The sequence below is a fragment of the Ailuropoda melanoleuca genome, chromosome 6 (assembly GCF_002007445.2).
Source record: "Ailuropoda melanoleuca isolate Jingjing chromosome 6, ASM200744v2, whole genome shotgun sequence".
In the NCBI taxonomy this organism is placed as follows: Eukaryota; Metazoa; Chordata; class Mammalia; order Carnivora; family Ursidae; genus Ailuropoda; species Ailuropoda melanoleuca.
Window position 1 is genome coordinate 17414718 of NC_048223.1, and position 14996 is coordinate 17429713.

At 38.5% G+C, this 14996-nt stretch overlaps 1 protein-coding gene across 4 annotated transcripts in view; it reads right to left on the reverse strand.

Moving 5' to 3' along the window:
- COL6A5 (collagen type VI alpha 5 chain) overlaps positions 1-13984 on the reverse strand; it is a 131375-nt gene extending 117391 nt beyond the window's left edge. For all 4 annotated transcript variants that reach the window (XM_034662018.1, XM_002927736.4, XM_034662017.1 and 1 more), the window contains exon 1: positions 13903-13984. The gene's annotated coding sequence lies outside the window, so the exon portion shown is untranslated. The remainder of the gene's footprint in view (positions 1-13902) is intronic.
- Between the last annotated feature and the right edge of the window lie 1012 nt (positions 13985-14996).

Sequence of the window (14996 nt, forward strand, 5' to 3'; positions counted from 1 at the left end):
CATAAAATTAGTAGCTTCAAAAGTGTTAGTCATATTCCCCAGCAGCAGCATGATAAAATAATTCAACTATGTAGAAATACAGAACTCTAGGACTAGCTGGAAACTTGGAAATCATTTAGCCTAATGTCCTCCTCTTGTGAGAAAACTAGACTCAACGATTAGGCGATCTGCCCAAGCTCACACACCTAATAGTAATAAAGCTAGAAATCAAACCGACTTTTTCTAAAACTAAAATCCTACTGATGATATCTCAGCTGTCTCTCTACCAACTAAAAGTCTAGGCGGCTGTCTAACGCTGCAGGCTACCGTGACATGGACGAGGGTAAGACACTACAGTAAATCGTAGTCGAAGGCATCAGGCCTGGAAGGGGCTTCACCCAGGAACTAGGCTGTCCCTCTCCTGGGCAAGGAGGACACGCAGGAGAAGGGACTTCCCAAAGGCTGTGATCAGAGCTGTCTGGATGAAAATCCAGAGAGGGACACAATTATTCCCAAACCCCATCTCTAGTTTCATGGCCCACCCACAAAATTATGTGCTCCTTTTAAATCTCCTTTATGCCTTGAGGTTTTAGTACTCAAAAACCCCTTCCAGTTTCTTGATACAGTGTTTTGGACACAAGCAGTTCCCATCCCTTATCTCCCCTCCCAGCCATGATAGCTCCCTGAAACATTAGCTTTGCACTGTTACCTTCTGGTAAAGATAGGCCCCTGCCTCTCTGCCTGCCTGCCTATCTGTCTGCTTGTGGGAAGATTTCATATACATATTTCATTTTTAAATCCTTTCTTGGGCTCCAAAAGAAACTAGAGATTCACTGCAGCCAAAGAAGGGAAGAATAGATCAGATTGGGGCTCAGCTGGAAATGAAAAATGCAGAGGGATGTCCTACCATCCCCACCCCCTGAGCTCACAAAGAATAACTGAAGGAACTCTTTGGTGGCCCTAGGACACCCATCACTAACCATACTGAGAATCTGGAGAAACACATGACAAAGTACTGCAATTTGGTTGCAGAGAAAAGTGCAGTAGAAAGATAAATGTTTTCTCACATGGAAAAGAAACATGAAATGAAATGGAACCTGTGGCGCACAGGAGAAGGGCTACTTGGCACTGCATGCATAAAGTACTGTTTTGTATCTTTTTAAATGTACATGAATGACATCATATTGTATGCATGCTCTACCTGAAGCTTTTTAAAAACCAACATTGTGTTTTTGAGATTGGTCTAAGTGGATACATGTAGGCATATTTCATTTATTTTTTACTGCTATATAATATTCCATAAAGGTTTTCTGATTTTTCTTCTAAAAGTCCTAATATTTCTTTATACATTTAGATATTTCATCCCTTCTCGAATTTAGTGTGTATGCACATGGCTAGAGATAGGCTTCTGGTATTTTTCTGTATGGATTATCCCAACAACATTTTTTTANCTCTGGAAAACAGTGTGGAGGTCCCTTAAAAAGTTAAAAATTGAACTACCCTATGACCCAGCCATTGCACTACTGGGTGTTTACCCCAAAGATACAGACGTAGTAAAGAGAAGGGCCATATGCACCCCAATGTTCATAGCTGCATTGTCCACAATAGCCAAATCATGGAAGGAGCCGAGATGCCCTTCAACAGATGACTGGATTAAGAAGCTGTGGTCCATATATACAATGGAATATTACTCAGCTATCAGAAAGAACGAATTCTCAACATTTGCTGCAACATGGACGGCACTGGAGGAGATAATGCTAAGTGAAATAAGTCAAGCAGAGAAAGACAATTATCATATGATTTCTCTCATCTATGGAACATAAGAACTAGGATGATCGGTAGGGGAAGAAAGGGATAAAGAAAAGGGGGGTAATCAGAAGGGGGAATGAAACATGAGAGACTATGGACTATGAGAAACAAACTGAAGACTTCAGAGGGGAGGGGGTGGGGGAAGGGGATAGACTGGTGATGGGTAGTAAGGAGGGCACGTATTGCATGGTGCACTGGGTGTTATACGCAACTAATGGAGCATCGAACTTTACATCGGAATCCGGGGATGTACTGTATGGTGATTAACATAATATAATAAAAAAAATCATTAAAAGTTAAAAAAAAAAAGGAGTGCTGTGGGTCCCACGAACTTTTGCCTTATGAGCTTCCCATCAGAATAAAATTAACTAAAAATTACTTTTGATATAACTTTTGATACTTAAAAAAGTTCTTTTTTTTCTGTCATAGGCAAAACTTAAGACTTTTGTGGGCCCTTATGTGAAGAAAAAATTTAAGTATTTTTAACCCTAAAAGTTTACTTTTTTCCTTCTGATTGTTAAAGAAATTAAAGCATTTCAGGAGGCCCTAAAAGTGCTGGGGGCCCTAGACACGTTGTCTTCTGTGCCTAGTGGACAAGTTGGCCCTATGAGGCTGTGTTTCAATAAAACTTTATTTGGTGGCAGGTCACCGACTCTGCACTAAACAATTATACAAGTTTAGTATTATGATATAATCTCTATTATTCTGCCTGGTATATATATTTATATTTATATTTTAAATATATATTTTTTTAATTTTAAAAACAATTGTTCGAATATTCCTCCTAAATGTACCTATCTAATTTATATTTTATTAATACTCATATTATCTGTTAATCTATTTCCTTATTTATTTAACTACTGAAAATTCTCAATAATTGTCACAGACCAATATGGTCATACTGGTTGAAAACAACACCTATTCTGATTGGTCAAGGCCTAGTCATTAAATATTGTTAATATCAGTTTTGTGTTTACCTTATTCTTCCTAATAGTTGCACAGTACTCCAATATGCTGATGCAGCCTAATTTATTTAACCCATTCTCTATAGATTGTTTTCAATTTTTTCACAATTCCAAACAGTGTCACAACAAACAGCATTGCACAGTGAAGGAAGTATTTCTATAGGATCACTTATTAGGAGTGTAAATTCTGGGTCAAAGGAAATGCGTATCTAAAATTATAATCAATATTAGACAATTGTAACAAAAAATGTTATGCCAAATCATGTTTTCCCACAGGACCATACGGGAGTCTTTATTTCTCCACATTCTCACCACACGCTTTTTAAGTTTGGGAATCCTGATTAGAGGCAGAAAATTCCATATTACCACATGGCTCTTTGAATTTGCAAGATTGTTAGTGAGACTGGTAGTTATATTTCTCTTATGAACAGTATACTTAAGATCTTTGCCCATTTCCCCTCATGAGTGTTTATCTTGCAGTGATCTGGATATACTCTTAATATTTATGAATATGCACAGTGCTGGATTTTTTTTTGATCTTTTATTGCTTTATAGATGGAATCTTCTTTTACTCGCCTCACTAAATTATCATTTGTACTGGCTACTTTACTGAACCTTCCTGCTAACTCAGATTATAATAGTATGCTCTTATTTTAAATACAAATAATGATACGTTGGCCCCTTCTTTTTTAAATGTATATATCTTTTACTATTCTCTTAAACTATTACATTTACTGGAACTTCGACAACAATGTTAAATGATGGTGTTGTTAATGTTCCTAACTTAATGGTAGTATTTCAAGTTTTTCACCACTAAGTGTGATACGCTGGCAGTTATTTATAATATATATTTGTAATCATAGAAATAAGAAAATAACCCTTTTTTTCTCATTTTGACCTAAAATTTAAGAAGATCAAGAATGGCTGCTAAATTTTACCAAAGACTTTTTCAGCACCTACTACAAATTACCTGTTGAACTTATTAACAAAATATTAGTGAATAATTTATTACAGTTCTTAACTACTTTTGCTTTTCTAGAACAAATTCCACTTAGTCATTCAATATTTTCTTTCACGTACTAACAGTTAATTCTGGAATTTTTCATCATTGCTCACAAGTGAGGAATGCGTATGTTTCGTCTGTTTGTGGGCTATCTTTGTGTGGTTTTGCATCAGCCATGTTGCCTCATAAAAATGACTAGAAAACTTTCTTTCTCTTGTTCCTAAATATATTTTTTTAAGATTTTATTTATTTATTTGACAGAGAGAGAGAGGCAGCCAGTGAGAGAGGGAACAGAAGCAGGGGGAGTGGGAGAGGAAGAAGCAGGCTCCCAGCAGAAGCCTGATGTGGGGCTCGATCCCAGAACACCAGGATCACGCCCTGAGCTGAAGGCAGACGCTTAATGACTGAGCCACCCAGGTGCTCCTTGTTCTTAAATATTTTAAGTGACAGAGGAATTACTTATTCCAAGTTTCTAAAGGATTTACACAGGATGCTAGCAGGACCAGAACACTAGCTTTCAGAAGACTCAATTCTTTCCAGTGTTAACAAACTACTTAGGTTTTCTATTGCTATGTTAGATTTTGTTAATTATCATTCATGCTTCCTTCTACAGTTTTCCACTTCACCCTGGTTTCATATTGTTTACAATAGAACCAGATAAATTATCCTCTCATTTTTCTGTACCCTCTAAGGGTTATGTCTATATCTCATTCCAATTATTATGCATTTTGTTTTCTTTTTCTGGATTATGATAACTAGTAGATTATTCCTTTTACTATGGTTTTCTCTCCAAAAGACTTTTTTTGCATTTATTGATCAATTTGGTTGTTTTTTTCTGTCTTAATTTTCAATTTTCTGTCTTGTCTTAGGCTCATTTTGTGTCTTCTAACTTCTTGAATTCAATGATTAATCCATTTATGTCTATTCTTATTTAGAAATGAAAGCTTTGTGAGGCAATGCATTTTCCTAACTCTACAACATCGGCTTTGATAGGCAAGCGTTTTCATCATTATTATCAGCCAGATATATTCCTCAATTGTGGTTTTAAAATTTTCTAGTGGATAGAGTGGCACCTGGGTGACACTGTCGGTTGAGCAGCCGACTCTTGGTTTCAGCTCAGGCTGTGAACTCAGGGTTGTGGGACTGAGCCCCGAGTCAGGCTCCATGCTCAGTGCAGAGTCTGCTTGAGATTTTCTCTCTCTCTCCCTCTGCCCCTCCCACTTGTGCTCTCTCTCTTTCTCCCTCTCTAAAATAAATAAATCTTTAAATTTTTCTAGTGGGTAGAAATTTTAAATTTTTTTTTTAAGTTTTGTTTTTTTAATGACTCTTGCTTTTACTACTTTTGATTTTAATGCATTGCATTCAGAGAACGTGGCCTGTAATGTTTCTCTGTTTTGGAATAGACTGAGGTTTCCCTTGGGACCTGATATAAACACACTTTTTAAAATGCTTAATGGGTGCTTAGGAAAAAAAAATTTTTCTCCTGATGATATAGAAATCATTATTAGTCTATTAGGTCATCCTTACTTATTTTTATCTATCTAATCACTCAATGACTAACATAAGTCGATCAATATTTCCCCTACCCTGTATTTTCATTTCTTGCAGTTTGGGCTTTATATATTTCTATACCATGCTAGCTATTTCAGCAGGTTTACAAAAGCTGTATCTTCATTTCAGATCATGTTTGTCATTTACTATTATTATGTGACCTTTCATTATAGTGTGTGTCACTGCTAGATGGTAAACTTCATCAGAGAAAGACATCTGCTTTGGCCACTGATGTATCCCTGGTATTTACTGGTGCCTGGTCAATAGTTAGTACTCAATAAATACTGCCTTAAAAAGAGAAAAAAGGAAGGAAAGGAGACTTTTAAAAAGCATGCATTATGCTTCATTTGATATATTTTTTATTGATCTCAGCATTATAAAACAGCATAATCCCTGCATTCTCTTGGATAACATATCATTAATGTCAATTATCAAATCTTTTTAATTTTAGATGTTATCTCTGGTAGAGAGCATTTGGCTGGACATAGCTTTCTGATCCAATCTGTGAATCTTTTTCTTTATTGGGGGATTTAAATTCTTTTTATATTATATTATAAAATGTATGTTTGGACTTGTATCACCTCTATTTTATAAGTCATCCTTTACTTTTCCCTACACTTTCTTATAACTTTTTTTGCCTTATTGTTTGTTTTCTTTTTATTTTTTATTTCCCCTCTATTGATAATCATTTTGGAAGAAAATATATCAGATTTTTTCTTTAACAAGCTAAGCAAAATTATTGGTAGATAAAATGTTTTAACTTATATCTAAATTTATCAAGTTTAGAAATGAAATTTATGACCCTCATCTACAAAAGATAAGAAAATTAGTCTGTTTGCATTACCGGCCTCTTCTTTCATTTTCTTAAAGATCTTATTTATTTATTTATTTATTTACTCATTCATTTACTTATTTATTTATTTAGAGAGCACATTATAGCATGAGGAGGGGCAGAGGGAGAGAGACAGAGAATCCCAAGCAGATTCCTTGCTGAGCACAGAGACCCACACAGGGTTCTATCTCACGACCCTGAGATCATGACCCCAGTTAAAATCAAGAGTTGAAGGCTCAACCAACTGAGCCACATAGGCGCCCCTCTTCTTTCATTTTTTTGTTGAATTTTATAGGAGCAAGAGAAGTCTCTTGATCTGTTATCATGAAATTATCTTTTAAACTCTAAGGTTTTTATACTGCAGCTTTTTATTTTTAAGAACATAATTCTTGCTCTGTGATCACAATACCACAACTATCTCAATTTTATTTCTAAGTTTAAATAGGATTAATGTGCCCTGTAAGTCCATATCCATTCTTTTTTTAAATTCAATTAGCCAACTTTATAGTACATCATTAGTCTCAAATGTAGTGTTCAGTTATTCATCAGTTGCATATAACACCCAGTGCTCATCACATCACGTGCCCTCCTTAATGCCCATCACCCAATTACCTCATTCCCCCCACCCACCTCCCCTCCAGCAACCTTCAGTTTGTTTCCTATAGTTAAGAGTCTTTCATGGTTTGTCTCCCTCTCTGATTTCTTTCCATTCAGTTTTCCCTCCCTTCCCCTTTGGTCCTCTGCACTGTTTCTCATATTCCACATATGAGTGAAATCATATGATAATTGTCTTTCCCTGACTGACTTTCATCAATCAGCATAATGCCCTCCAGTTCCACATACATTGATGTAAATGATAAGATTTCATCCTTTCTGATGGCTGAGTAATATTCCATTGTATATATGTACCACATAATCTTTATCCATGCATCCATCCGTGGACACCTCGGCTCTTTCCACAATTTGGCTACTGTGAACATTGCTGCTATGAACATTGGGGTGTGGGTCCCCCTACAGATCACTACATTTGTATCTTTGGGGTAAATACCCAGTAGTGCAACTGCTGGGTCATAGAGTAGCTCTATTTTTAACTTCTTAAGGAACCTCCACACTGTTTTCCACAGTGGCTGTACTAGCTTGCGTTCCCACCAACAGTGTAAGAGGGATCCCCTTTTTCCACATCCTCACCACCTGACTTGTTAATTTTAGCCATTCTGACTGTGTGAGGTGGTATCTCATTGTGGTTTTGATTTGTGTTTCCCTGATACCAAGTGATGTGGAGCATTTTCTCATGTGTCTGTTGGCCATTTGGATGTCTTCTTGGGAGAAATGTCTGTTCATGTCTTCTGCCCATTTCTTGACTGGATTATTTGGTTTTGGGGGATTGAGTTTGATAAGTTCTTTATAGATCTTGGATATCAGCCCTTTATCTAACATATCATTTGCAAATATCTTCCATTCTGTAGGTTGCCTTTTAGTTTTGTTGACTGTTTCCTTTGCTGTGGAAAGCTTTTTATCTGATGAAGTCCCAATAATCATCTTTGCCCTTGCTTCCCTTGCCTTTGGAGACATGTCTAGCAAGTTGTTGCAGCTGAGGTCACAGAGGTTGCTGCCTGTGCTCTCCTCTAGGATTTTGATGGATTCCTGTCTCACATTGAGGTCTTTCATCCATTTTGAGTCTATTTTTGAGTCTGACGTAGGAAATGGTCCAGTTTCATTCTTCTGCATGTGGCTGCCCAATTTTCCCAACACCATTTGTTCAAAAGACTGTCTTTTTTCCATTAGATATTCTTTCCCGCTTTGTCGAAGATTAGTTGACCATAGAGTTGAGGGTCCATTTCTGGGTTCTCTATTCTGTTCCATTGTTCTATGTGTCTGTTTTTGTGCCAGTACCATACTTTCTTGATGACTACAGCTTTATAATAGAGCTTGAAGTCCAGAATTGTGATGCCACCAGCTTTGGCTTTCTTTTTCAACATTCCTCTGGCTATTCGGGGTCTTTTCTGGTTCCATACAAATTTTAGGATTGCTTGTTTCAGCTCTGTGAAATACGTCAATGTATTTTGATAGGAATTGCACTGAATGTATAGATTGCTCTGGGTAGCCTAGACATTTTAACAATATTTGTTCTTCCAATCCATGAGCATGGAACATTTTTCCATTTCTTTGTGTCTTCCTCAATTTCTTTCATCTTCCTCAATTTCTTTCATAAGCGTTCTGTAGTTTTTAGAGTACAGATCCTTTATCTCTTTGGTTAGGGAATAGACCTTAGGTAAAGTCCATATCCATTCTCGGGTTCTTTATTTTGATTTTTCTTTCTGCCACCTAAAGCAACCAGGTCAGCACTGTCCAATAGAAACAGAATGCAAGCCACATATGCTATTTTATTTATTTTAGTAGCCACATTAACAAAGAAATACATGAAATTAATTAAATAATGCATTTTACTTAACCCAATATGTCCAAAATACTGTAATTTCAATGTGTGATCAATATAATAATTAACACATTTTACATTCTTTTTTTAAATATTAAATCCTCAAAATCTGGTATATATTTTACTCCTATAGCATAACTCAACTCAGACTACTCACATTTGAAGCACCCAATAGTCACATATGATGACTGGTTAGCAAAGCCATTGATCATGATACACAAAGAAAATGACATTATTCTTGAGGTCCTCAGCCCAAGGTCTTCCACCCCACAGACTAAGGAGATCAATGTCTCAGCAGATCCACAGTTCTCACAACACACACCAGTTACAAAGCTCTGGACTAGAAGATTTTTAGGAAGTGGCTAAGGAAGACAGGGTTTCTCAAGCTTTAACGTGCACAAGAATTACCTGGCATCTAGTTAAAATGCAGGCTCTGATTCAGTAGCTCTGGAGTGGGGCCTGAGATTCTGCCTTTTTAACAAGCTCCTAGAGGATGCGGGTCCTCAGAAAACACCTGAGCAGCAAGGGTTAGGTTGTACGTCCTGACATCTGGCATGACTTGAAGAATATCTTTCTGATACCTTCCCACGTGCCATCTACACCAATCTAAATCAGCTCTGTCGAATGCAAATATAGCACAAGCCATCTACTGAATGCGGCTATAGAATTCCCTAGTCTCATTCCTGTCATTTTCCCTCTAAGCTCTTATCACTGACTCATTTTCTTCTGAAATCGATGTTGCTGAAATCATTTATATGGCCAGTTTAATCTAGTTTTTTATTTTTCTGCTTGAATATTTTATTCTTTTACCTTAAATAACACCATGCTAATCTTATTTGGGTTGGGGGTTTTTTGTTTTCTCAGAATACGATGAGAATTTTGACCTGCCAATGCAGATGTTCTTTTACTTTGCAAAAGTTTTCATCCAATTCCATATTTTCTCAACTAAAAAAAAAAAAAAATATATATATATATTACATTTTAATCTTTCTCAAATGAGAAATTTCTGGTGACACATTCATTTAATATGCAGTTTTATTGTTCCTTTTTATTTGCCCCCAAACTATTTTTAAATCAAAGGTACATCTTGACATTAATGATAGTTTGAGATCATAGAAATACGATATGTTTTATATTTATTTTCAGTTCCTTTTATCCTCTCTTTCTTTTGTCAGAAAATCCACATAGTCTGATGCTGTTTCTCTCATTTTCCATCATTATTATTCTAACCATTTTTCTTTGTCCTTGCCCTCTGCAATCTATGAGATTTTTTCCCAAAGTTGTCCTACAAATCAAAACCTAATTTTCCACCAGGTTGACTTTTGCCCTCTAATTTAAACATGCCTTCTAATTTGGGTTTTGGTTTTATGTCCTTTCTGTTCTTTCCTTGGCTTTGTCTTTCATTACCTCTTGCATTTCTCTGAGCCTTTGCTTTAGAAAACCTGTTCTCTAATGCCGTAGAGTTTAGAGTAATTTTCTTCTGTTTCCTGAAACAATTCTTAATCTTTGTTTTGCATATAACAAATGCTCCTTTTTTTCTTGGAAGTATTTTTGCATAAAACCCATACTGATGCTTTAGGTTTTCTGTGCATTTCTTTGAATGTGTGTTTGGGCAAGTGTGGAAGGTTAAGTTCAAGCAGCAGAGATCCCACAGGAGCTGGTCCTGCACATTGCACATTCGTAGCTCTCAGCTATTCTGTAGTTCATTGTTATTGAGAATAGACATTTTCCTCTCATTATACTCTTAGCTGCTTGTTGTTACTTTATAGAAAAACTATTGGTTTCTTTCCTAAATTTATCTTGTAGTCAACTATTGCAATTAACACAATTGATTTCCAATTTTTCTCTTAGCTATAGTCTATGTGAAACAGCAAACACTTACAGCATGCATTTATTTCTTATTATGTACCAGTCATTATTTCTTGTTCTTTATCTTTACAACATCTCTATGAGGTGAGTACTACTGTTACCCCATAAGATAGAAGAAAATAGTGGTGTTAAGTGTCTTACCCAAGTTTACACAGCTACTAAGTGATTAAATGCTGATTTGAACCCAGGTATATGGGCTCTGAGATCATTAAATCATCTTTAATTATTAAATTACAACATTTCATTATGTTATCCCTCTCTTTCCAGGCCTTTTTCTTACCTTATTGCAATGGTAAAAATGAAGCATATAAAGTTATCTTCCTTCTCTCATTTCTTCTACAACCTGACACCTCCTGATTAAGGAGATCAACTGGGTGCCAGAAAAGCTAAGGTTTACAGTAGCTCTGTGCTGACTTGGTGCATGTGCTCATACGCTAGGGTTTAATAATTCTAAGCCTCAACTTTCCTATCAATGAAGTGATAATAAACACATCTACTTGTTGACCTCTCAGGATTACTGTGAGATTTAAACAGAGCCATTTATGTAAACTGCTTCAAGACCTCAATAGAGATACTGCTATTAGCACAATTTCACACCCAGAGCACTTCTAGTTCAGGGGTCTGTCTGCTTAACTTGAACATCCTCAAGCCATCCAGTTGCCTAGAAACTTGTTATTATCACATTTTCTCTACCACCTTCTATTCTTCAATGCACACACATGTCCACACCACCATCTACCACAACCATTGTCACTTTCCAATCTCTGAAGAACCATTCTTGTCCTGCATTCATTTTTCAGAAACTCCTGGTTGCCTATTCATTACCCAATATTCCCTCTTTATCAATAGAACCCCTACACTGATGGATAGGGCAATGTGCTCAGCTATAAAAACACATTTCCAAACCTCCTTTGTAGCTAATGCTAGCCAGTGAAATATACACTGAAGGTGGATGAGCCAGAAGAAGAGTAGGTCATTTTGCGTGATGATTATACCCTTACTACTGATAAAGACACAGGCTCAGAGAGGTCGTACAGCTTGCCCCAAAACTTTCAGTCTCTCTGACTGCAAAGATGATGTTCCTTCTGCTGCACTACACTGTACTTATAAAGTTTTCATCCCACTATTCTGGTCTCTTCACGTCCTTTATTATCTTCCAACCGTGCTAAGGGAGAAGTATCAAAGTGTCACTTCGGTCCATCAAAGAAAGTAGAATTTTACAGTGGCTTTTCAGAGACCAAGCCTTGAATTACAGTATGACCCCAAAACATGGCTTGAAGGATTAGAATTCAAGCAGATCAGAAGAATCCAGGGCAGGAGCACAGGGCAGCTGCCAATGACCCACTGGCTAATTCTTCCTCATAAGGTAGGCATGAATCTCCTTTGTATCCGAGGTCCCAACTTAGCCCAGTGCCCATCACTTCCTCCTCTGTACCTGCTCAGAGAAGACCTAGATCTGAGATCCTAGGAGTTTGACAGAGGCATCCTCAAAACAAACTCCAATGCCATGAAAAGTACACACCTCAAGTAAATTCCTGTCCCCCACTGTCAGAGACAGAGGGTTCTGGATAAATCTTCTAGGGTTAAAAATTCTTCTCTTTTGGAAGGTGATTTGAACATGAAAGAGGGAAATAACATAAAATATGACAAAAATAAGACCTATGTTGCAAACCTTACATTCCATTATAAAAGGATGCTGAGTATACATGCTCTTTGAATTCTTTTGAGCAAGCTGTGTGTGCAGCTATGATTCAAGATGAGGAATATTCACGGTGGCAAGTTTTATTTTCACAGGCACATGACATTCTTCGCAATAACTTGTAATTTTAACCAACATTTCCAAAGTTGTTATCTAAACAGAAGTTAGCCTTTAAAACCTGTGAGCAAGCCTCTCAGATATTTTAGCTTAAAACATGCATACATAATTAACAATGATCATTGTATTAAGTATTTTGTCTACCAAGCATATTAATAAAGATTCACTACTGTAACCATACAGCAGGTAGGAAACTCTGGGGAGATACTTTGGACTTATGCTGGCACGTGCCACATCAAAGCATACATCCTGCATCCACCCATTGACAAGAAGGGAAAACTGAGAAATACCCACAGAGATTTGCTCCAGAGTCTCAGAATGACTCAGTAGATTTAGACTTAATATTTAAATTAAGCCACCAAAGGAGAACAAAAAACACAACTAACACCAAACCATTCATACAACCTTCATCATCAAATATGTCATGAGTGAGGTTCTCAGCAGTGATGAAGGAATCTGCAGGAATGGTTCAGAACCTTGGAGATCAGGGAACAGCATAATTGGGGTTCCTATGGCATCCGTACTCGTTACCAAGGGGCTTTCCCATAGCAACTGATTTCTTCCCAGAGTTTCTATGAGGTAGCTAGCTCTGCTACTGGATCCATCAAGGAAGATGACAAATTGTCTTTCTCACTTTGATTCATAAGTAATCTCAGGATCCCTAAATATTCTACTTGTAAAATGTATCAAGTCAACTTCAATACAAGCCAAAAAATATGTCTTGAGGATTTTTAGTTTTTCTTAAGGATTTTTGTTCAGAACTCATAAAGTAAATCTCTTTCAAAATATCTAATCTGGCAGTCTGGGTGAAAAACAATAACAAAAATTAACCTCAGAAGGAGCACTTAAATACCAAAACCCAAAATAAATGTAAGGGTATGAAGCACTGCACCAAATTACGAAACTCCTGGTTAAAGGAAAACTACTCTACCAGTTTGGAGATTTTAAAAGAACACCACTCCCTCCTTCACTTTCAAAGAACCTTGCTTGGAGCCTTGCACATAGTAGAGACACCGTCAAATTCCTTAAAGCCCTGAGTGCTGTTTTGAGGAAATCAGAGATCACAGTTCACAGTTTGACACTGAACAGCAATTCCCATGTGCCATGAGTGTTGCAAACTTCTTACTCTATCTGATTATCTCCCAGTATCTAACGCCTCATGGTTTATTGTCTATGCAACCCTTCCTGTTCACTTGGGAGTCTGCATGGAGTGAGGGGTGCAAGCCTTAAACTAAATGGCTTCAAAGTCAGGGGTAAGCAAATGTTAGCTGCGGCAGACTCTCCTGGAGGGCTTGTGAAAACATGCATTCCTGGGCCCCATACCCAGAGAGTCTGGTTCAGCAGGTCTGGCTTGGGGCCCAAGAATCTGCATTTCTAACGAGGCTCCAGGGGATGGGGATGCTGGGGGTCCTTGCACCACGCTTCAAATAGCCCTGCTCTAAGGTCCTTTCCAATTCTAAAAGTCTAGGCTTTAAGAACCTAGTCTCAACCATGTGCGAGATTCCTTAGAGTCCCGGATTTTAGGGCATCCCACAGGTGCAAAATCACCGGAAGGGAATAAGCTCACCAGCACCGGCCTATCCGCCCTCTGCGCGCTCCTCCGCCCACCTGGGGCCTCAAGCCGCCGCACCTCACACTCACCGAACTTCCCCCGGGTCTGGGGCCGCTCACAATCCCAGAGACCAGCGCCCAGCTCTGCCGAGGTCGGCAGGGCGCCGGCGGCGGACGGGAGGGAGCGCGCGGAAAGCCGGGTCCGCGCTGCGCCGCGGCAGGTGGTACCCAGCCGCAGCCCTTTATAGCAGCTGCTGACCCTTGACCTCGGCCAGGCTGCCCTGCTGGCTGGGGCTTCTAACTGCTCGCGGGTTTTCATGTGAGTGTCCAGAGACGCTCCAGCTGCCTGTTGGCTTAGCAGCGATTCCGGAGAAGCCGGGGGCTGCCAAGAGAACTTGAGAAGTTTCTCAGAAACCGAGGGCAGCCTTTATCTGCTGGCCGCAGAGCTGAGGTCACTGCTGCTGCTTGGGCTGAGGACTCACTATTTAGCTCCAAAGATTTACTCACTGGTATCTACAGAGCCCTTCTGCAGAGAAGCAGAGAAAATTCCCAAAGAGGGGAAGGGGGGGGGGAAGGCAGAGAGAACACCTGTGCTAAGGGTAGCAGTTCTTTCTAGGAGCTTCCAGCAAGAGCAAAGTTAGAAAGTGGAGCAGGCAACAAAAATGAAGATGTGATTTAGCACATAGATCACAATGAAGAACTTGGAAAGCGCTGCCTATTCTTAGATGAAGGGCTCCTTTGCTTGTTTCCTGGGCATGTGCTCACAGCTGTAAGGTGTTCCCAGCTGGCACCCTTGAATGCTGCCTGGCAGTGCCCGCTATTGATGAAGAGACACGCTGAAATCACTCACACTGATGAGAGTTTATTAAAAAGCCAAGAGGAAACATGAGAGATGGGAGCTCCCCCTCACTCAGCATGGACCTCTGAGGCACTAGGCTGCTGGATTCTGGGACTGCTTCCGAAGTAAATTAGAAAGTTTCCAAGTATTTCTCAGAAGGGTTGGAGAAGGATGGAGAGAAGGAAGTTGAATGAAGGCTCTCAGGACCTTCCCCCTTTATTATCATTTTTTTAAACAAAGAGAACACGAATAGGAGTAAACTAATAACTTGGTGTTTTGTGGTTTTTTTTTTTATTATTATTAACAAGGGGGGAAATGGTTTTCCTCAGAAGATGGTGTATTTGCT